Below are 22,604 nucleotides of genomic sequence, written 5' to 3' on the forward strand. Positions count from 1 at the left end.
CGTAGCCCATGGGTGTCAATCCGGGAGGCAGAGGGGATACTGTGTCCCCCATGTTTCGGCAAAATGGTCCATTGACATCGGCAAAATGGTCCATCCGATTGCCACCCACACATTTCAAGCCGGATTGACGCTACAGTTGCAGCCTCTCAAGATAAATGTGAGTCCTGTTTATAATTCCAATTTAATATATATTATACCTAGATGAAAGACAAACTTCACAAACCTACCAAGGATAGTTCACAACTAGGACAAAATAATGATTGATTGTGTTTTTGTGGCTGCAAAATGCAGTTTTTGCCCATTTAAATACACACAAGAGGGATATATACAAAGAAAGAAGGATAGTTTATTTACACACATTTTGATACCCCATTCATCAAATGTTGTTCTATATTAACAACACTAGTGTTTTTAAAGAAAACTACCTGAATTTAAAAGTTGTCATTTTAACAATGGTTATTATGCAAGTATTATGGCATGTAAAACCTGCTATTATCTCTGCGCTAAATTCAAATCAATACAAATAACTGCACAGTTTTGAATTTGGGTACAACACTATTGTACATTGTACAATGTACAATGTAAGATGCACTTACACTTAGTTCTTGCACTTAGGCCTCCATCAAATCTCCAGAAGCTTCCAATCAAGAATTTGATCAATTGTCTGATGGAGGAATTGTGGCTGAGCATTTCATTTCATTGGAAGGCTTTGTTAGTATTATGCTCACTTAAGGTGGCTGTGTACTCTCAGACATGCATGTAGTAAAAGTGCAATAACTTTGTAATTATTCGCGCAAAACATATAAAAGTATACATTTTTATAAAGGCAAGACATCAATAAATCTTAATATAAATACAGATTTGGGGTAAAAACAACAATTATCCCTAGACACTGAAATAAAGAAATGCCTCACACCAATTTTTGGACACTTATCAGTCATTCAGAAAGAACGCATAATTTATTCATGCAATGCTTTGAGAAAATTCATTGGAATCAGCCAACTAATATTTATTGATTTATGGTCAACTTTTTCGCTCAGAGTAATTACCCGACCGAGCCTCCCAAACAATTACTTGAAAGCCAGTTGCGCATATAAACCAAAAGTTCCCCTAACAGGGAATGCACTATCTAACGATAGAGAAAATATAAAGACTCGATTTAACAATGGATAGAATATAAAGACTGCATCTAACAATGACAATATAAAAAGCCAGCGGACTTACATATATCAAAAGAAATTAAATGGCTGACCCTTTCTCATTTTCATATTATATTCATATTTAGATTACATGGTGGGCATCAGCATAAACCAACGCCAAATCTTCTAGTAGGCAAATACCCACGAAGATTGGAAAGACAAAATAGAATTTATTAATGTAATATATGTATAATTATGTACATTAAATTGATCATTTTAGAAAAGTGATCCAAAAAACTGTCCCAGGTTCCTTGACACACATCGCCATGCTTTGAAAGCTTATGATATCGTATGCACCACTAGGTTATGATGCCTACTCTAAATGCAATAGGACAGCCTACCCTAGAATTCAACGCGATAACTAGCCGGCCGCGCAACCTCATAAAAACTTGATCACAATATTTCCTTTTTACTTATATTTTGTTGAACAAGAAAAATCTGAGGGCATAGTACTTGGCCCCTGTCTAGCTACCCCATGCCAACCTGGTGTTGATTCCTTCCTTCCCGCTATACACAACATTCATCAACCAAAATACCGCTTAAGATTGAAATGGCATAAATTTTAACACTTTTACTTATGCTTCTGTAGAAGAAGCAACTTAACCACACTATTTTACAACGATATTTGAAAATTTATAACTGCGCCACAGCATAAACGTGTTGCTGAATTAGACCTGAACCTGAAATGATCTACTCACGCACTCTCACCCTTAGTCATACTATTCCGCAGTATATTCTAACCCGAGGGCTCTCAACCAATTATGTTTTCCTTTCTCCTTCTGACTCAAAATGGCACAAATTAAAATCAATTTCACTAATGCTTCTGAGGCAGAAGCAAACTTCACCACACTATTTCACTGAGAATAAATATTACAGCTGCGCAACAGAATAGAACATGTTGCTGAGATAGAAACTGAAGCTGAAGTGAACTACTCACACACGTACACTCATATAGTCATACTATTATGCAACACAAAGAACCGTGACATCCAACATGTTCTGATTTCATTTCATTCTTAATTACATTTTGACTTAATAAAGATGAAACCTTCATGTGATTTGTCTCACTCTTGCGATACTCATTTTCGACGTCCTGTCCTCAATTTTGATCAATTTTAATCAGATCAACCTTGACATAAAGGGAGTGGAGGGTGGGAAAAAATTTTACGTCCGATTCGAATGCTTGACTGATATAGAATGAAAACGGTACACATGTACTCTAACGGCAACCCGGCGAAGCCTTGGCGCGAAACTATCACGTGACTTCCTTACGGAAGGCTATTTCCGCCACCGGGAAAATAGTGAAACGTGACTTCACTACGGAAGGCAATTTCAGTCGCGAGATAATATTATGTTTCATTAGACGAGCTAATTAAACTGCATTATCCCTAGACACTGAAATAAAGAAATGCCTCACACCAATTTTGGACACTTATCAGTCATTCAGAAAGAACGCATAATTTATTCATGCAATGCTTTGAGAAAATTCATTGGAATCAGCCAACTAATATTTATTGATTTATGGTCAACTTTTTCGCTCAGAGTAATTACCCGACCGAGCCTCCCAAACAATTACTTGAAAGCCAGTTGCGATATAAACCAAAAGTTCCCCTAACAGGGAATGCACTATCTAACGATAGAGAAAATATAAAGACTCGATTTAACAATGGATAGAATATAAAGACTGCATCTAACAATGACAATATAAAAAGCCGCGGACTTACATATATCAAAAGAAATTAAATGGCTGACCCTTTCTCATTTTCATATTATATTCATATTTAGATTACATGGTGGGCATCAGCATAAACCAACGCCAAATCTTCTAGTAGGCAAATACCCACGAAGATTGGAAAGACAAAATAGAATTTATTAATGTAATATATGTATAATTATGTACATTAAATTGATCATTTTAGAAAAATGATCCAAAAAACTGCCAACCAAGTTCCGTAGACAAGTCAAGGAACTTGCCTGACTCCGCCCCCCCCTCTGATTGCAGTTTATGTTTTACATGACATCTACCCTTCCGCCGAGCTTTGCGGTGAAGAAAATGATTGACGGTTCAATTGACCAGTGCATTAGCCATCGTTATGTTTGGAATAACAAAAAGTCTGACGGGCAATAAATACTCCTACAATGTACTACTATCTTTTGGGTAGATTTACGAACAAACCCAATGATTATTAGCCTGCCTTAATATTGGCGTTATTTGAATTTTCATCCCTCAAGGCCTACATGTGATGTTCAAATGTAGGCCCTATATGCCACTGTCGACTTCCCAAGTTTTGACAAATGCCCCTACATGTTTCATGCCCACTTAGGTGAATTTCCTTTTGTCTCTGGGTGTATCAACTAGGTGAACCTATTTAACATTGTGACATACAAACACCGTAAAAGAGAATACTGTAATTTGACTACTGGAGAACTAATAATAATAATAACAATAATAATAATAAAAATGATAATAATTTCTTATATAGTGCAATCACATCAAAAGAACTCAAAGCGCTTATACAAAACATGGTATTATATAAAACCACATACATTGTAAAAAAATGAGAACAATATTTGAGTTTACAATTTTTAGAACATACAAAGAGTTCGAGCAAATATATTAAAATATTAAAACTAGTTTTAAAAGACAAACAATATATTGCACAGTGTAAGCCTAAAAGGACACGATTGATCAAGATGCAATTAACCGTGGAATATACATTATAAACCACGCAAATTAGCAAACAATGCACACAGTACATATTACACAACGTAAATGCAACGGTAATTTTGAGATCAAAAAACAAGAACCCATGCATGGTTTCATGCCCACTTAGGTGAATTTCCTTTTGTTTCTGGGTGTATCAACTAGGCGAACCTATTTAACATTGTGACATACATACACCGTAAAAGAGAATACTGTAATTTGACTACTGGAGAACTAATAATAATAATAAAACTGATAATAATTTCTTTTATAGTGCAATCACATCAAAAGAACTCAAAGCGCTTTACAAAACATGGTATTAAAACCACATACATTGTAAAAAATGAGAACAATATTTGAGAAAACAGTTTTAGAACATACAAAGAGTTCGAGCAAATATATTAAAACTAGTTTAAAAAGACAAACAATCTACAGTAAGCATGATAAGCACATCAAAACTATATAAAGCAGGTAATATTGAAAAAAAATTATAGCAATATCGTCATAAAATCAATGTACATTATGACATAGAGTTAAAAAGAAAACCACCGCGATTTCGATAAAAGCAGAAGAAACATCCGTGGGCCCGTCACAAAGAAGCCACATTGCACGCTTATTGTTAAAAAATGACGATGCGATAAAGAAGGGGAGAGGTTGCTAGTACATCACCCTTATGGATACACAGATCCAGAAATACATCAATGACAAGGCATCAAAAGGCAAGGCATCAATATTTGCGCACACTAACGTCTGATTTGATTAGTAATATTTCAATCCCATCTGATTTCTGCTATAACGCTTGTCGCTATTTGTCCAACTAGCCAAAGTCAAGTTGTCCGATGTGGAATGACCCTTGTTTGTACAGATATATCAAAGATAATTTATGCAATAACATATTTGGTTAGCTGCTATCGAGATAAAACTCGCTAATTTCAACTACTTGCTTTCGGATCAGTTCAGCGCTTAATGTATGAACTTTTATTAATTGAATGATCCATTGATGACACCCAAGATTATTCTTTCATTCCCTCCAACTGTATCCTTACTGTGCTTCCTGAATTGTTTAACCTGGATAGATTGCCAAAGAATTGTATAAGCTCCTTCCACTGATACCAAATATTAAAAGTGTTGACCTTTCCATCAAGCTGTGAACCGATCTTCCTCTATTCCTCACTGCCTACCCATCCATAGACATGTTAGAATTCAGTTCCATAATTGCTGATGCTATTTTTACTCGCATACGAAGGACTGTATAATATGTTAATATTCGAGATGCAACACTACTCAATTTGAGGGAAACACTGTATTTTAATGAAGATGTAGATCCTTTGTCTCTTTGTCTGCACTAAATGTAGTTAGCCGTTGTAGGCCCATAATTTTCCCCAAATAGAAGTTCTCGTTCTTTCGTCTATCGTTCTTCCTTCTATCCCCATCTCGTAAAATCCATACGACCTGCAATTAAAAACAGAAGAAAAGGGAAGCAAATTCTGTCTGCAAAGCCTACACTAAATACTGTAGTCATATCATATACATGTCTGTATATTATTAGCCTCGTATATATTCTACACTCCAACTCCTTCATTAATTTATTCTAGTTGATGCCAAAACGGAAACACGTATGGCTTCCACAATAAAAAAATAAAAAATGATTGCGATAAAATGTTTGAAATTGACATTAAAATTCACTCAAATTGCCATTATATCCTCAGAGAGATTTTCCAATTCCGAACAGAAATTTTGAGTATGATTTTTTTTTTCTTCCAAATGTAAAATATCCCTGCTTGAGTTGAAATTTCATTTATGAAAACCTATATATACCAATGGCCATAATCGCGTCAAATGCACAATTAAAATGGCCTTTTTCTTTGACGACAATATTCAAGTTATCATTATTACTGTTATTATTTTTTATTTTGTTTGTTTTTGTTACGATTCGTTTCGTCAAAATGGAACACGCAACACTATCCAATTCGACCATTACGTGTCCAGTGCACATAAAAAAAAAAAAAAAATTGACAATAACTTTCCCTCATAGGCCTATGGCCATTTTATACCAAGAGAGATTTTTCCAATTCAGAACCAACAACAACAACAACAAAAACAAAAAAAAATTGAACCGAATTTTACTAATAAATGTAACTTTTAATTTATTTAACCAGAACAGAAACAAGTTTCCTTCTTCCGGTTTATGATGTGTTATAGAAATGGCCACCTGCATGATTCATCGATCTTTAGCATTCATGAGTACCAATAATTGTATTACTTTCTGATGGGACATACACGCATCTATTCAATTCTCTTGTCACTTCAATGAACATGGTGAATAGAACTGATGACCATTATGGACATCTATGATAGAGGTCGCGCGTCCCTGAAGTCATGAATAGATTACGCAGAGTTGCCAAACCCGCGATTTGGGCGCCCAATTGGGCGATTTTCAACTTCAGTCCCGCGACAAAGAAAGTGCTCCCGCAATCTGATTACGTAGGCCTATTTGGATTGTTCTAAGAACATTAACCCAGATTTTCTACCCATGGCCCCTAGCTGAAATGCAGCAAGATAACGTTAGATTGACATGTAAACCTGTATTTTAGAAGTAGGTATCCGTATCTGGAGCTATTCTCCATGGCTAATTTCTAAAGATGGGCTAGAACCCAGTTATTCACTGCTAATAAAACTGATTAACGGCAAGGTTTGACAAATTGTTGAAAACAAATATCTCACCGATTTATCCCCTGTTCTGCCCGTTGAAGCAGAATACAGAAATTGTGTTAGCCATCGGTCGTTGCCATTACACGTATGTTCAAGCATTAGAAACCCCGGAATATCAACACACACTCTTGATTATCGTCATACAGCGAATTGCACTCGTAACGCCTGACTACCTCAGTATACTTGTATTATCGAGTAATTTACACAAAACTATGCAGACAACATCTTGATTTAATATCTGTTGCCATCACAGTTTATTCCATGTGAAGAAAGCTGTATTGTATAAGCTTGCTGATTTAATTCGCCTCTTCGTTTGTACAATAGACATGTACATGATACATAGAGAGAAAAATTTTACGTCCGATTCGAATGCTTGACTGATATAGAATGAAAACCGGTACACATGTACCTAACGGCAACCAGGCGAAGCCTTGGCATGAAAACTATCACGTGACTTCCTTACGGAAGGCTATTTCCGCCACCGGGAAAATAGTGAAACGTGACTTCACTACGGAAGGCAATTTCAGTCGCGAGATAATATTATGTTTCATTAGACGAGCTAATTAAACTGCATTTTGAAGAAAATCACACAAAAATGAGTTTTTGGCAATATTTGTTAGGTACATCATAACAAAAAACACTCTTTCCAAAATATTTTATTTTGTTTTTAGCTCAATCTTGAGGCTCCATTCCAAAAACGGTTTTTAATTTTTTGATATTGGCCTTATTTTTTGAGATATTGACCATATAAGGCATCAAAATGAACTTTTAAAATTCAAAAACGCCTATTTGCACAAAATGATGTCCAAAATCGGAAATAGACCAAAATATAAAAAAATGAGAAAACCGTTTCTTGAGTCGATCATGCTTTTTACGATGATTATATTTGCTTACCTATAGATGCTGTATTTATTGAGTTATCGTGTACCTAAATCGTCATTTTACCGAGAAAATGAACATTGAAATAATGGCCGTTGAAGTTTAAAGTGGTCACATTTTGCACTTTCATCGAATCTCACAGGAGAATGCGACAGTTTTCGTTTTTGAAACTTATATTACGTGAACATCGGGTAAATCCACAGCCCCTTGAGAAGTTTGAGCGAAATCCATTCATAACTTGATATTTAAATCGGGGAAAGAACTTGAAAAAACCCACATTTTATCAGCTAAAAGCGGAGCCATTTGACCACTAGGTTTTTGTGAAATCAGTGCTTCCGTGGTGTTTCCATCAGATGCTTGGCGCATGTAGATAAGCGTCAGCGTATCGTCAGCGTATTTGTGCGTTAACAAATTGCGCGATCATAGCGATGAGTTGTTCTTGCGCGTGTACCTTGCTGGTACAACAAAGATTTTCTTTCCTTTTCAATTTCAAACACGAGTGGAATAGTGAAATAAAATCCTTAAAATATTACAGTTGGAGTTTACAAATCTGGATTTTCATTCCTTGTATTTATAAAAAACATAACAAGGTACAAACATATCATAAAAACTCAATTTTGAGAAAGAAACAATGGCTAGAGTACACAGCCGCGTTAAGGGTGGTCTTAACCCTGGAATTATGGAAATTTTCGGGCTTCATAACTGCTAAATTATTTGTCTAAAGAATATAAAAGTATACATTTTTTAGACTGGAAATGACTTGCTGAATTCATCTGTGAGGTCCAATTTGGGCCAAAATGCTCATTTTGGAGAAAATCCGTTTTTTGGCCCAAATTTTTTTTCTAGTAACGTAACAAAAAAATTGTTTGGCCAAAAATTTTTTTTTATTAATTTTTAAAAACTAGATAAAAATATCTAGGGACCGTTTTTTTATTTTTTTGAATTTTGACCAACTTTGAGAAATTTGCACCAAAAATGGTCAAAAAATGCAAAATTTTCAAAAAAACCATAAAAAAGCCTGATTTTCGCCCAAATTTCAAATATTTTTGGTGAAGTTGGTCAAAATTCAAAAAATGAAAAACGGTCCCTAGATATTTTTATCTAGTTTTTAAAATTAATAAAAAATTTTTTGGCCAAACAATTTTTTTGTTACGTTGCACGAAAAAATTTGGGCCAAAAAACCTGTTTTTTTGGATTTTTTTCCAAAAATGAGCATTTTGGACCAAATTGGACCTCACAGATGAATTCATCAAGTCATTTCCATTCTAAAAATGTATACTTTTATATTCTTTAGACTAATAATTTAGCAGTTATGAGGCCCGAAAATTTTCATAATTCCAGAGTTCAGACCAACCTTAAACAGTAAAGCTAATGAAATAGTCACAAAATACCACTGCTTTATGGGATGAAGACTTTTTTCTCCAGTTCATAAAGTTACTCAATAACTGGACGCATGACACGACCCATGAAAATGACAGCCCCTGAGGAATTGTCACAAATGAAGAACATGAAGGGATGATCTGCCTTAAAAGTTTTTGGTTGTTTTTTTGGTATCTGCATGCTACATGCACGAAGCATCACAGCTGTTGCAGCAGCAGCTTCTGTTCCTGTTTCATTGACATCAAGGAATGCTTTGTGGACAACTTCAGACACAACAAGGTCATCTTTTGCGATCCCCGAGAGATCTGCTTTGCCATCTTGAAACAGATCAGACATTCCCATCTGTTTCAGGTGATCTACAAGACTGAAGTTCTTGGTAAATTTGAATTTTGGAAAGGTAACTCTGCACTCCTCTGGCCTTCCATTGCTACTCCACGATTTTAAGACTTTCTCATTGATGTTTGCTTCAATCTTAGCTAGACCATCCAGTTCATCTGGAAGAGCTACCATCATGTTGACTTTGTGTCCTTTGTAACCCATGCGAAGGATTTGACATTGCAAAGATTTGTCATGATAGTAGTTGTTGAATGTCTCCTGCTGGTACATCATAGGGACAGTCACAGTGTTTGAAGTTGAAATGTGGAAGGGCAAATCCATGGTATTGTGTTCCTTGAACTTCTCCTGCCACTCACCTTTGAAATATATGGCATTGACTAAAACCAAACGAGAATCAGGTGACAGAACTCCTGGTGCCAGAAGTTGCTGTATCTTTCCTGCTGTTTGCTCTTCTACCCATGAGTTAATGGCCTCTCGTGTAGCTTCTGTCTCTGTGACAAAATCTACCGCTTCAAGCTGGGCATTGTATAGATCACGTGTGGACGCAAGGAATTCTGGCAGAAAATTGAAACTCTTTTGACCATACAAACGATTAGCTAGTTTCAACTGGTACAAACTAGCATGCTGCATAGATGGTGAGATTGGGATAAGTTCAGAGTTCAGGTCTTTGAGAGCATGATGGACATTTTTTCCAAGTGATTCCAATTTCATGACACTCTCCATCTGTTTAGCTGTATCTCCTCTAGCTCCCATGTATGTCATTGCAAGAGCTGTGGTAATGCTCAGAGGAGAAAAGAAGACATTGTCTTCACTTCCAAGATGTTTGTTGATAGAATTATACAACTGCAGACCAAATTGGTTGTTGACTTGTGTAGCATCTTTACTTCTTTGAGTTCCCATGATGATGATCAGTCTACAAAAGAACATAATTCAAACGTGTATGCAAATTGTTTGTCAAATATAAAAAACACCAACTCCCAGGCTGGCCATATGGATAGAAAGGGTGGATTTCTTGTATACTGCGCCAAGAAAGTATCCTTACACTTGGAAAAATAATCAGTTTCAAAACTAAACCATATTGGGGTACATTTGTTTTTTGTAATAGATGCACTGTCTAATCCTGCACATTATGACACCACATTGAATCCAATATGACCTCAAGAAGTAAAGTTACAAGCAATTGAATAGATGAAGGTCCAGTTTTAAAAGTGACAAATTGGCCTATACAAGGCGCAAAAAGATTCCAACAAGCCCAACAAAGAGACTACACAGTTTCTTCAATGAAGCCTTATTTAAAGCAGTATTTATTTCAGTTTTTACTTCTCTGTACTTTTCATAACTTGCATTTTATTATTCAGCTCTTTTGTTCCTTTTGTTTTAATTGAAAAGGCACACACAAATTAGCCATTTACCACTCTCAAACCAGATGTCTAGTCTGTGGAGTTTTGAATAGGCCAGAGTGTCACTTTTAAAACTGGACCTTCGTCTAATCAAATGCTTGTTACTTTGCTTCTTGAAGTCACATTGGATTCAATGGGGTGTCAAAATGTGCCGGTTTCGATAATGCAACTCTTAAAAAAACAAAGTTACCCCAATATAGTTCAGTTTTGAAATTGTGATTATTTTTCCAAGTGTAAGGATACTTTCTTGGAGCAGTATATAACCGTACAAGTGGGTACATTTGCACTTCTTTTCACCCCATTAGCGGGGACCTAAAAACACTGTGAGGACATTTTGATGTCCGCACAATTAATACTGTAGGCCGATAGAATGATAAAGACACCATTTTAATATGGTCATGTGACATCATTGCCCGGTAGTATATTGTAATTATAGCAATTTCCATTGTTCTTTGCCCTGCAGTGTGCGCGCATCGTAGTTTGCTCAGAGCATGTGCATTTTAAATCGCCCACCACATTTCATATAGTACAAGAAAGCCATTGAACAGTGTAGTTGTTCATTCAAGCATATTGATAGACCAGTCCATCGCTTTGTTGATAAACAATGGAGTGGTCTAAAAGTAGGGATTCCCGCTTATCTTGTTGTTTTATGTACATGTATAAAGAAATTGGTGATAAGAGCGTTTAAAAAATGTGGGGACATCCAAAATGGCTCCCATAAAGCAGGTGAACGGTGCTAGTCCCCACTAATTGTGAGTGAATTTGCTCTCTCAATTTCTTAGAGAAGCATATCAGGGTGAGAGAGGGGCACGGTATGTCAAATAGGCGCAATCTGGCGCAGCACTATGATGGTAAAAACTATTACACGGAGAGGCTGATGGTAAAAATGATAAATGGTATTCAACCAATGAACTGTCTAGAATTTATGTATGAGTGATATAATCACAAATAGTGTATAGGCGTTGCCTCTAATTCTTAAGTTCCGTGGTCCACACTTGGGGAGTTCTTTATACTCTGCCCGTATATAGCTTGAGGTGTGTACTCAACATTGCAAGTTGTTGCCCCAAGCAAAAAGTTGCTCCTTTTGAAGATATAAGGCGAAAACAAAGTATTGCCAAAAAGTAATACTTGGTGCACCCCCTTAAAATGGTACTATTTGAAATTGAAATTGAATGAAACTGTTGCTTTATGAGATAAAGACTTTTTCTCCAGTTCATAAAGTTACTCAATAACTGGACGCATGACACGGCCCATGAATATGACAGCACCTGAGGAATTGTCACAAATGAAGAACATGAAGGGATGATCTGCCTTGAAAGTTTTTGGTTCTTTAGGTTTCTTCCCGATTAATCCATACATCATCACATCAGCAGCTGTTGCAGCAGCAGCTTCTGTTCCTGTTTCATTTACATCAAGGAATGCTTTGTGGACAACTTCAGAAACAACAAGCTCATCTTTTGCAATCCCCGAGAGATCTGCTTTGCCATCTTGAAACAAATCAGACATTCCCATCTGTTTCAGGTGATCTACAAGACTGAAGCTTTTGGTAAACTTGAATTTTGGAATGGTAACTCTACACTTCTCTGACCTTCCATTGCTACTCCACGATTTTAAGACTTTCTCGTTGATGCCTGCTTCAAGTTTTGCTAAACCATTGATTTCATCTGGAAGAGCTACCATCATGTTGAGTTTATGTCCTCTGTAACCCATGACAAGAATTTTACATCCCAGAGATGCATCATGGTAGTAGTTGAATTTCTCCTTTTGGTACATCATAGGGACATTCGCGGTGTTTGAAGTTGAAGCGTGGAAGGGCAAATCTCTGGTATTGTATTCTTTGAACTTCTCCTGCCACTCGCCTTTGAAATATATGGCATTGACCAAAACCAAACGAGAATCAGGTGACAGAACTCCTGGTGCCAGAAGTTGTTGTATGTTTCCTGCTGTTTGCTCTTCTACCCATGAGTTAATGGCCTCTCGTGTAGCCCGATCTCTGTGACAAAATCTACCGCTTCAAGCTGGGCATTGTATATATCACGTGTAGATGCAAGGAATTCAGGTAGAAAATTGAAACTCTTTTGACCATACAAATGATTAGCTAGTTTCAACTGGTACAAACTAGCATGCTGCATAGATGGTGAGATTGGGATAAGTTCAGAGTTCAGGTCTTTGAGAGCATGATGGACATCTTTTCCAAGTGATTCCAATTTCATGACACTCTCCATCTGTTTAGCTGTATCTCCTCTAGCTCCCATGTATGTCATTGCAAGAGCTGTGGTAATGCTCAGAGGAGAAAAGAAGACATTGTCTTCACTTCCAAGATGTTTGTTGATAGAATTATACAACTGCAGACCAAATTGGTTGTTGACTTGTGCAGCATCTTTACTTCTTTGAGTTCCCATGATGATGATCAGTCTACAAAAGAACATAATTCAAAGCGTGTATGCAAATATGTTTGTCAAATATAAAAAACACCAACTCCCAGGCTGGCCATATGGATAGAAAGGGTGGATTTCTTGTATACTGCGCCAAGAAAGTATCCTTACACTTGGAAAAATAATCAGTTTCAAAACTAAACCATATTGGGGTACATTTGTTTTTGTAATAGATGCACTGTCTAATCCTGCACATTATGACACCACATTGAATCCAATATGACCTCAAGAAGTAAAGTTACAAGCAATTGAATAGATGAAGGTCCAGTTTTAAAAGTGACAAATTGGCCTATACAAGGCATAAAAAGATTCCAACAAGCCCAACAAAGAGACTACACAGTTTCTTCAATGAAGCCTTATTTAAAGCAGTATTTATTTCAGTTTTTACTTCTCTGTACTTTTCATAACTTGCATTTTATTATTCAGCTCTTTTGTTCCTTTTGTTTTAATTGAAAAGGCACACACAAATTAGCCATTTACCACTCTCAAACCAGATGTCTAGTCTGTGGAGTTTTGAATAGGCCAGAGTGTCACTTTTAAAACTGGACCTTCGTCTAATCAAATGCTTGTTACTTTGCTTCTTGAAGTCACATTGGATTCAATGGGGTGTCAAAATGTGCCGGATTAGATAGTGCATCTATTAAAAAAACAAAGTTACCCCAATATAGTTCAGTTTTTGAAATTGTGATTATTTTTCCAAGTGTAAGGATACTTTCTTGGAGCAGTATATAACCGTACAAGTGGGTACATTTGCACTTCTTTTCACCCCATTAGCGGGGACCTAAAAACACTGTGAGGACATTTTGATGTCCGCACAATTAATACTGTAGGCCGATAGAATGATAAAGACACCATTTTTAATATGGTCATGTGACATCATTGCCCGGTAGTATGAGCGCGAATTATAGCAATTTCCATTGTTCTTTGCCCTGCAGTGTGCGTACGCATCGTAGTTTGCTCAGAGCATGTGCATTTTAAATCGCCCACCACATTTCATATAGTACAAGAAAGCCATTGAACAGTGTAGTTGTTCATTCAAGCATATTGATAGACCAGTCCATCGCTTTGTTGATAAACAATGGAGTGGTCTAAAAGTAGGGATTCCCGCTTATCTTGTTGTTTTATGTACATGTATAAAGAAATTGGTGATAAGAGCGTTTAAAAATGTGGGGACATCAAAATGGCTCCCATAAAGCAGGTGAACGGTGCTAGTCCCCACTAATTGTGAGTGAATTTGCTCTCTCAATTTCTTAGAGAAGCATATCAGGGTGAGAGAGGGGCACCGGTATGTCAAATAGGCGCAATACGGCGCAGCACTATGATGGTAAAAACTATTACACGGAGAGGCTGATGGTAAAAATGATAAATGGTATTCAACCAATGAACTGTCTAGAATTTATGTATGAGTGATATAATCACAAATAGTGTATAGGGCGTTGCCTCTAATTCTTAAGTTCCGTGGTCCACACTTGGGGAGTTCTTTATACTCTGCCCGTATATAGCTTGAGGTGTGTACTCAACATTGCAAGTTGTTGCCCCAAGCAAAAAGTTGCTCCTTTTGAAGATATAAGGCGAAAACAAAGTATTGCCAAAAAGTAATACTTGGTGCACCCCCTTAAAATGGTACTATTTGAAATTGAAATTGAATGAAACTGTTGCTTTATGAGATAAAGACTTTTTCTCCAGTTCATAAAGTTACTCAATAACTGGACGCATGACACGGCCCATGAATATGACAGCACCTGAGGAATTGTCACAAATGAAGAACATGAAGGGATGATCTGCCTTGAAAGTTTTTGGTTCTTTAGGTTTCTTCCCGATTAATCCATACATCATCACATCAGCAGCTGTTGCAGCAGCAGCTTCTGTTCCTGTTTCATTTACATCAAGGAATGCTTTGTGGACAACTTCAGAAACAACAAGCTCATCTTTTGCAATCCCCGAGAGATCTGCTTTGCCATCTTGAAACAAATCAGACATTCCCATCTGTTTCAGGTGATCTACAAGACTGAAGCTTTTGGTAAACTTGAATTTTGGAATGGTAACTCTACACTTCTCTGACCTTCCATTGCTACTCCACGATTTTAAGACTTTCTCGTTGATGCCTGCTTCAAGTTTTGCTAAACCATTGATTTCATCTGGAAGAGCTACCATCATGTTGAGTTTATGTCCTCTGTAACCCATGACAAGAATTTTACATCCCAGAGATGCATCATGGTAGTAGTTGAATTTCTCCTTTTGGTACATCATAGGGACATTCACGGTGTTTGAAGTTGAAACGTGGAAGGGCAAATCTCTGGTATTGTATTCTTTGAACTTCTCCTGCCACTCGCCTTTGAAATATATGGCATTGACCAAAACCAAACGAGAATCAGGTGACAGAACTCCTGGTGCCAGAAGTTGTTGTATGTTTCCTGCTGTTTGCTCTTCTACCCATGAGTTAATGGCCTCTCGTGTAGCTTCGATCTCTGTGACAAAATCTACCGCTTCAAGCTGGGCATTGTATATATCACGTGTAGATGCAAGGAATTCAGGCAGAAAATTGAAACTCTTTTGACCATACAAACGATTAGCTAGTTTCAACTGGTACAAACTAGCATGCTGCATAGATGGTGAGATTGGGATAAGTTCAGAGTTCAGGTCTTTGAGAGCATGATGGACATCTTTTCCAAGTGATTCCAATTTCATGACACTCTCCATCTGTTTAGCTGTATCTCCTCTAGCTCCCATGTATGTCATTGCAAGAGCTGTGGTAATGCTCAGAGGAGAAAAGAAGACATTGTCTTCACTTCCAAGATGTTTGTTGATAGAATTATACAACTGCAGACCAAATTGGTTGTTGACTTGTGCAGCATCTTTACTTCTTTGAGTTCCCATGATGATGATCAGTCTACAAAAGAACATAATTCAAACGTGTATGCAAATATGTTTGTCAAATATAAAAAACACCAACTCCCAGGCTGGCCATATGGATAGAAAGGGTGGATTTCTTGTATACTGCGCCAAGAAAGTATCCTTACACTTGGAAAAATAATCAGTTTCAAAACTAAACCATATTGGGGTACATTTGTTTTTGTAATAGATGCACTGTCTAATCCTGCACATTATGACATCCAATATGACCTCAAGAAGTAATGTTACAAGCAATTGAATAGATGACGGTCCAGTTTTAAAAGTGACAAATTGGCCCAACAAAGAGACTACACAGTTTCTTCAATGAAGCCTTATTTAAAGCAGTATTTATTTCAGTTTTTACTTCTCTGTACTTTTCATAACTTGCATTTTATTATTCAGCTCTTTTGTTCCTTTTGTTTTAATTTAAAGGCACACACAAATTAGCCATTTACCACTCTCAAACCAGATGTCTAGTCCGTGGAGTTTTGAATAGGCCAGAGTGTCACTTTTAAATATGGACCTTCGTCTAATCAAATGCTTGTAACTTTGCTTCTTGAAGTCACATTGGATTCAATGGGGTGTCAAAATGTGCCAGATTAGATAGTGCATCTATTAAAAAAAAACAAAGTTACCCTAATATAGTTCAGTTTTGAAATTGTGATTATTTTTCCAAGTGTAAGGATACTTTCTTGGAGCAGTATATAACTGTACACTGGGCACATTTGCACTTCTTTTCACCACATTAGCGGGGACCTAAAAACACTGTGAGGACATTTTGATGTCCGCACAATTAATACTGTAGGCCAATAGAATGATAAAGACACCATTTTTAATAGTGGGGGCTATAGACCACTTGACATGTGACATCATTGCCCGGCAGTATGAGCGCGAATTATGGCAATTTCCATTGTTCTTTGCTCTGCAGTGTGCATACACATTGTAGTTTGCTCAGAGCATGTGTATTTTAAATTGCCCACCACTTTTCATATAGTACAAGAAAGCCATTGAACAGTATAGCAGTTCATTCAAGCATATTGATAGACCAGTCCATCGCCTTTGTTGATAAACAATGATGTCAAGTGGTCTGTAGGGATTCCCGCTTTATCTCGTTGTTTTATGTACATGTATAGAGAAGTTGGTGATGAGAGCATTTAAAAAAAATTAGGGACATCCAAAATGACTGCCATAAAGCAGGTGAAAGGTGCTAGTCCCACTAATTGTGAGAAAATTTGCTCTATCAACTTCTTAGAGAAGCATATATCAGGGTGAGAGAGGGGTACCGGTATGTCAAATAGAAATATGGAGCACTCGATCGACTAGTGGCATAAAAAAAATCTAGGACCCAATTTTTTGGCCATGGCCTCACTAGTACAGTTGGGCAAGGGAGAGAAAGAGGGGGAAGGGACAGGTAAGAAGGGAGGGAGAGGGAAAGGGAGATACATGTAGAGAGTGGGGAGGGAGATTATAGACAGAAGGGTGGGGAGGGAGGGAGCAGAGAGAGGCAAAAGAAAAACACTGAAAGAGAGATAGCCCATTGGGCATAAGTTGACATCGATTTAATTCCATGTTGATCATTAATCGTCAACCTGATTTCAGTCACTGTTAAAATATGGTTCAAATTATCTTCAACACAACACCAAACTGTGAAGTTGATACCAGGTCAAAATATGAGTGAATGCGCTTGAAATTTGGTTGATATCAGGCAGGGCTGTCAACCTTTTGGAATTGCTTGGCGTGAGACAGAAGCGTACCGGGATTTGCCGACTTCAAAGTTCATTTTGACCCACAATTATTTGATCCACTGCGCTCGAGAATGTGAAAAGCTTTTTGTGTGAGATTTACTACCTAGGCGTGAGATTATACATGTACTACCTTGGCGTGAGACCGTGAGAAAGTGACCCAATGCGTGAGACTCACGGCCAATGCGTGAGAGTTGACAGCCCTGTATCAGGTTGTAAATACAGCCTCACATTGATGTCGATAGAACGTTGACTTGACCTGATATTTCAACTGTGGATATCGATGAAGCCTTGATTAATCAACCCTGTACCCACTGGGAAGTGGGAGAGGGAATGAGAGAAATTGAGGAGGAAGCGACACAGGTTGATTATGATCTCATTGGTGAGAAATTCAGGGTTAACAGTTTGTTGTGAGGGCTAAGCATGCTCCAAGGCAATCACATGCAACCAAATGTACGTACCAAGTCCTATTTCAGTCATTTAGTGGTACATTACTTGTTTTCACTTTAACGTTATATGGCAAAGATTAATGCCATTACCCTTATATCTAAAGATATTTCAATAATTTTAGGCAATGCCAATAAAGATGCTTACATTTGAGAACAAATTTAGCTATGTACAAAATTACCTTAATTTGTCTATACACTTTCTAAAGTAACTGGGAAAGTAATAATTAAATACCTTAGAAATTCTGATGCCTTCCTTCAGTAGCTGGTATAATTATTTAGTGTTATATTTATGTGCCACGTCATCCCCAGATACATGTAGATTATAGGTCATTGTGGTCATAGCCAATTGAATACAAAGTTCAATTTGCTATACAAGCTATAGGGTGTCTTAGACAAAAACAACCCAATAAATTGTATACAAGCACATGCACTTTTTAATTTCTGTTTTAGGTAGAAGTTGCTTAGTTAGAGGGGCAGATCACCAGCACCCCAAAAATTTCAGAATTGTAAATTATCATGACCTTTCACCTTATTTGCAATCAGCATGAAAAAATCATTAATGTGTACAAACAAGCTTAGTATTAGTTCAGTGGTTCTTAAGATAGCTATTGATATTTGGAAACATAAAGTTGTGTTTCTTCTTTCATTAAAAAGAGTGCTCGATCCTGTGAAGGAGAGCGTGTACATAACATTAAAAGAAACAAATTTATTCCATGTTCACTACAGTCTGTTTCGCCCGAAGGCTCCTCAGGTGAATGAGAGAAATGTAGAACAAACTTAGAGTCATTCGATTATCGCGTTCCTTAAACATGTTTAACACGCTTGATTTTTATACGCTCGCTTGCGTTTTTCCTTAAACATGTTTAACGCTCTGGTCGCTTTCTTGCGTGTCGCTTACGGTGTCGCATACATATATATTTTATTTTCACCGTATTGCGCGCAGAGCTTTTTCTCCTTAAACATGTTTAACGTTTGTAATATAAACATAAAATATGAGGAGCCTTCGGGCGAAACGGACCGTAGTGAACATGGAATAAATTTGTTTCTTTTAATGTTATAGATATTTGGAAACCTCAAAACTTGGAAATTTTACGTTGTTATGGCCATCACACAGAGCATTAAGCTGACTGATAAATAAGGTCAGATTGGGTTGATTTTTTCAGACATAACCTGTATCATGTTTGCAAGCGTTATTAGTTAATAATTTAACAATAAATTTTGATAAAACACAATCTATGATTTTATAAATGATACAAATGATATCACTTATTATCAGTGTCATGCCGTACGTTTACTGTAAAAGTGCAAACTTTTGTGGAAGATTAATTTTTGCGCTTGTCACACTCAATACAGCTGCCAGGAAAGTAATAATGCTTGAATATGTTGTTTTTCTGTATATAGATTTATGAAAGAAAACTCAAAATCACAAATTTCAAAACAAGTGAAGCAGATCAAAATGTCCAAAGTGACTCACACAAATAGTACTACTTTTACAAAACCATATTTGATGAAAACTTTAAAAACCATAATCATGATTAGTGAAGAACAGATCAAATTCAGTGGCGTAGCGTGGGTCATCACATTGGGGGTGGCACCGACCATGATTGGGGGGCACCGGGTGTGATGGGGGGGGCTGCACAAGCCATTTTTCGCAATTTTCCTATGGGATTAAAAAAAAAATTCAGTGCCCCCCCCGTGCCCATATGACGCCACGCCACTGATCAAATTGGTAGTGTTTGATTCAGCCTGAATTCAAGCTTTCTGGTTCTGAATTGAAATCAGTAAAACTCCTCTCATTTACCAATCTAGTGAACTGATTAATTATTTTTATGCAAAAGGAGTATATTTGCTAATATGTTGTATTTTACTGCAAAAGTTGATTAGTGATTACTGAGGTGTTTATCACAGCTAGGTGGTTTCCCTTGTTTTAGTCTTCTGAAATCACTGCGAACTAGGGGCGGCATAAGAGGGGTGTTTGAAAAACAATAAAATACATAAATAATTCATTTGATCGTGGAAGATGCTTCACTTAAAATTGCAGTTTCTTGGGAACCGTAAGTGCAATTTTTGTGGAATAAAAACTTAGTATGTGAAAGAAAAAAGTCTGCTCTTTAACCTGGAATGACAATGAAATATGACTATAAAAGTGTGTTTTTGGTGCATGTCTCTGAAACCAGAAGTGATGCATAAAAAGCCTATATAAGTGCAACTTTTTTTTTGCCAAATTTCTTATAAATGTCTGTATTTCTCAGTGAATATGATAAGAGAGCGCACCACCATTAAATGCGCCATTGAAATACACAGGGAAAGACGCACTTTTGGATCGCGCTCAGCAGTTCAAAAACGTATTTCAGCTATCAAGTTTGGTATCAAATTAAAGCTAATCATGTATAGAATATTATTCTTTCAACGGAACATATTGCTAACCGTCGACTTTTTTCGCTATTTTGCCGCAAAGAAAAAGTATGCAAATTTAACCTTAAAAAATCACTCAATTTTCGAAACCGGACATTGTCCAAATTCGCGCCAAAACTCCATCTCTGAAATAAAACATTGGGACTTGTTCTCATATTTTGTCATGTAGACACTTGTCGGAAGCAAATGAGCTGAAAATGGGCAAATTTTGACTATACGTTTTGAAAATAAAGCCGCAACAAGCTCAAATAAGCGGTGGACTATTTTAACCGAATTTCACTGGTACATAAATCGTGGAGTGATTTGGTGGTGCGCCCTCTTATAAACGTCAATAGTTATCAAAATCCAATTTTTTACTTTTTAAAGTAAACTAGAGACAGTTTCTAGTCATTTTGCAAGATTTCATCCCTCTGCGACATTCCGTTCGGAAGAAATGATGTTCTAAAAATCAGCTCGGAATCACCAAAAGACCCAAATTTCAACATGTTCTTCAACACGCAGAGTTTTGCAGATGTTGGACAGAAAATTGAATGTTTGATGCTAAAAGATACTTTCTAATTTGAATTTTTTAGTTGTGAAAAGTAAAAAATGTGTGTATGTTTTGAATATCTTCGATATAGGCCTATTTACATAATTATGTCAAAGTACCCCCCCCCCTTCTCTTTCTCTGTCTTAAAAACAAGGCCTACTGATATTGGCAATTGAAGCAAAAATACAAGTTTTTATGCGTTATTCTGATCTGGTATAAATCTACAGCAAAAACACTCACGAAAGTGATTTTTCATGCTTTTCTTAACGTCACAGACTTGTATTTTTTTTTTTTTTTTAAAAAAAATATTCCTAAAATTAATCACAAAAGTAATTTAAAGCGTTTGAATGAAATAAAATGATTTATTAAAATTTCCGCCTGTTTTTTATGCACTTTTTGTACAGAAGCGCGTACAGCCCAACAAACATTGAAAGCCTCTTATAAGAGAGCGCACCACCATTAAATGCGCCATTGAAATACACAGGAAAGACGCACTTTTGGATCGCTCAGCAGTTCAAAAACGTATTTCAGCTATCAAGTTTGGTATCAAATTAAAGCTAATCATGTATAGAATATTATTCTTTCAACGGAACATATTGCTAACCGTCGACTTTTTTCGCTATTTTGCATCAAAGAAAAAGTATGCAAATTTAACCTTAAAAATCACTCAATTTTGAAACCGGACATTGTCCAAATTCAGCGTAAAACTCCATCTCTGAAATAAAACATTGGGACTTGTTCTCATATTTTGTCATGTAGACACTTGTCGGAAGCAAATGAGCTGAAAATGGGCAAATTTTGACTATATGTTTTGAAAATAAAGCATAACAAGCTCAAATAAGCGGTGGACTATTTTAACCGAATTTCACTGGTACATAAATCGTGGAGTGATTTGGTGGTGCGCCCTCTTATAAACGTCAATAGTTATCAAAATCCAATTTTTACTTTTTAAAGTAAACTAGAGACAGTTTCTAGTCATTTTGCAAGATTTCATCCCTCTGCGACATTCCGTTCGGAAGAAATGATGTTCTAAAAATCAGCTCGGAATCACCAAAAGACCCAAATTTCAACATGTTATTCAACACGCAGAGTTTTGCAGATGTTGGACAGAAAATTGAATGTTTGATGCTAAAAGATACTTTCTAATTTGAATTTTTTAGTTGTGAAAAGTAAAAAATGTGTGTATGCATGTTTTGAAAATCTTCAACTATAGGCCTATTTACATAATTATGTCAAAATGCCCCCCCCCCTTCTCTTTCTCTGTCTTAAAAACAAGGCCTACTGATATTGGCAATTGAAGCAAAAATACAAGTTTTTATGCGTTATTCTGATCTGGTATAAATCTACAGCAAAAACACTCACGAAAGTGATTTTTCATGCTTTTCTTAACGTCACAGACTTGTATTTTTGGATCAATCTAAAAAAATATGTTCCTAAAATTAATCACAAAAGTCATTTAAAGCGTTTGCGAATGAAATAAAATGATTTATTAAAATTTCCGCCTGTTTTTTATGCACTTTTTGTACAGAAGA

General features: G+C 36.6%; 1 protein-coding gene and 3 pseudogenes across 1 annotated transcript in view; 1 reads left to right on the forward strand and 3 right to left on the reverse strand.

Moving 5' to 3' along the window:
- LOC140156698 (protein-glucosylgalactosylhydroxylysine glucosidase-like) overlaps positions 1–22,604 on the forward strand; it is a 57,952-nt gene that overhangs the window by 11,594 nt on the left and 23,754 nt on the right. The window lies entirely within an intron of this gene.
- LOC140156696 (leukocyte elastase inhibitor pseudogene) lies at positions 308–10,802 on the reverse strand (annotated as a pseudogene).
- Positions 11,582–13,012, reverse strand: LOC140156462 (leukocyte elastase inhibitor pseudogene; annotated as a pseudogene).
- Positions 14,318–15,926, reverse strand: LOC140156463 (leukocyte elastase inhibitor pseudogene; annotated as a pseudogene).

This window comes from Amphiura filiformis, chromosome 7 (genome assembly GCF_039555335.1).
Source record: "Amphiura filiformis chromosome 7, Afil_fr2py, whole genome shotgun sequence".
Taxonomy (NCBI): Eukaryota; Metazoa; Echinodermata; class Ophiuroidea; order Amphilepidida; family Amphiuridae; genus Amphiura; species Amphiura filiformis.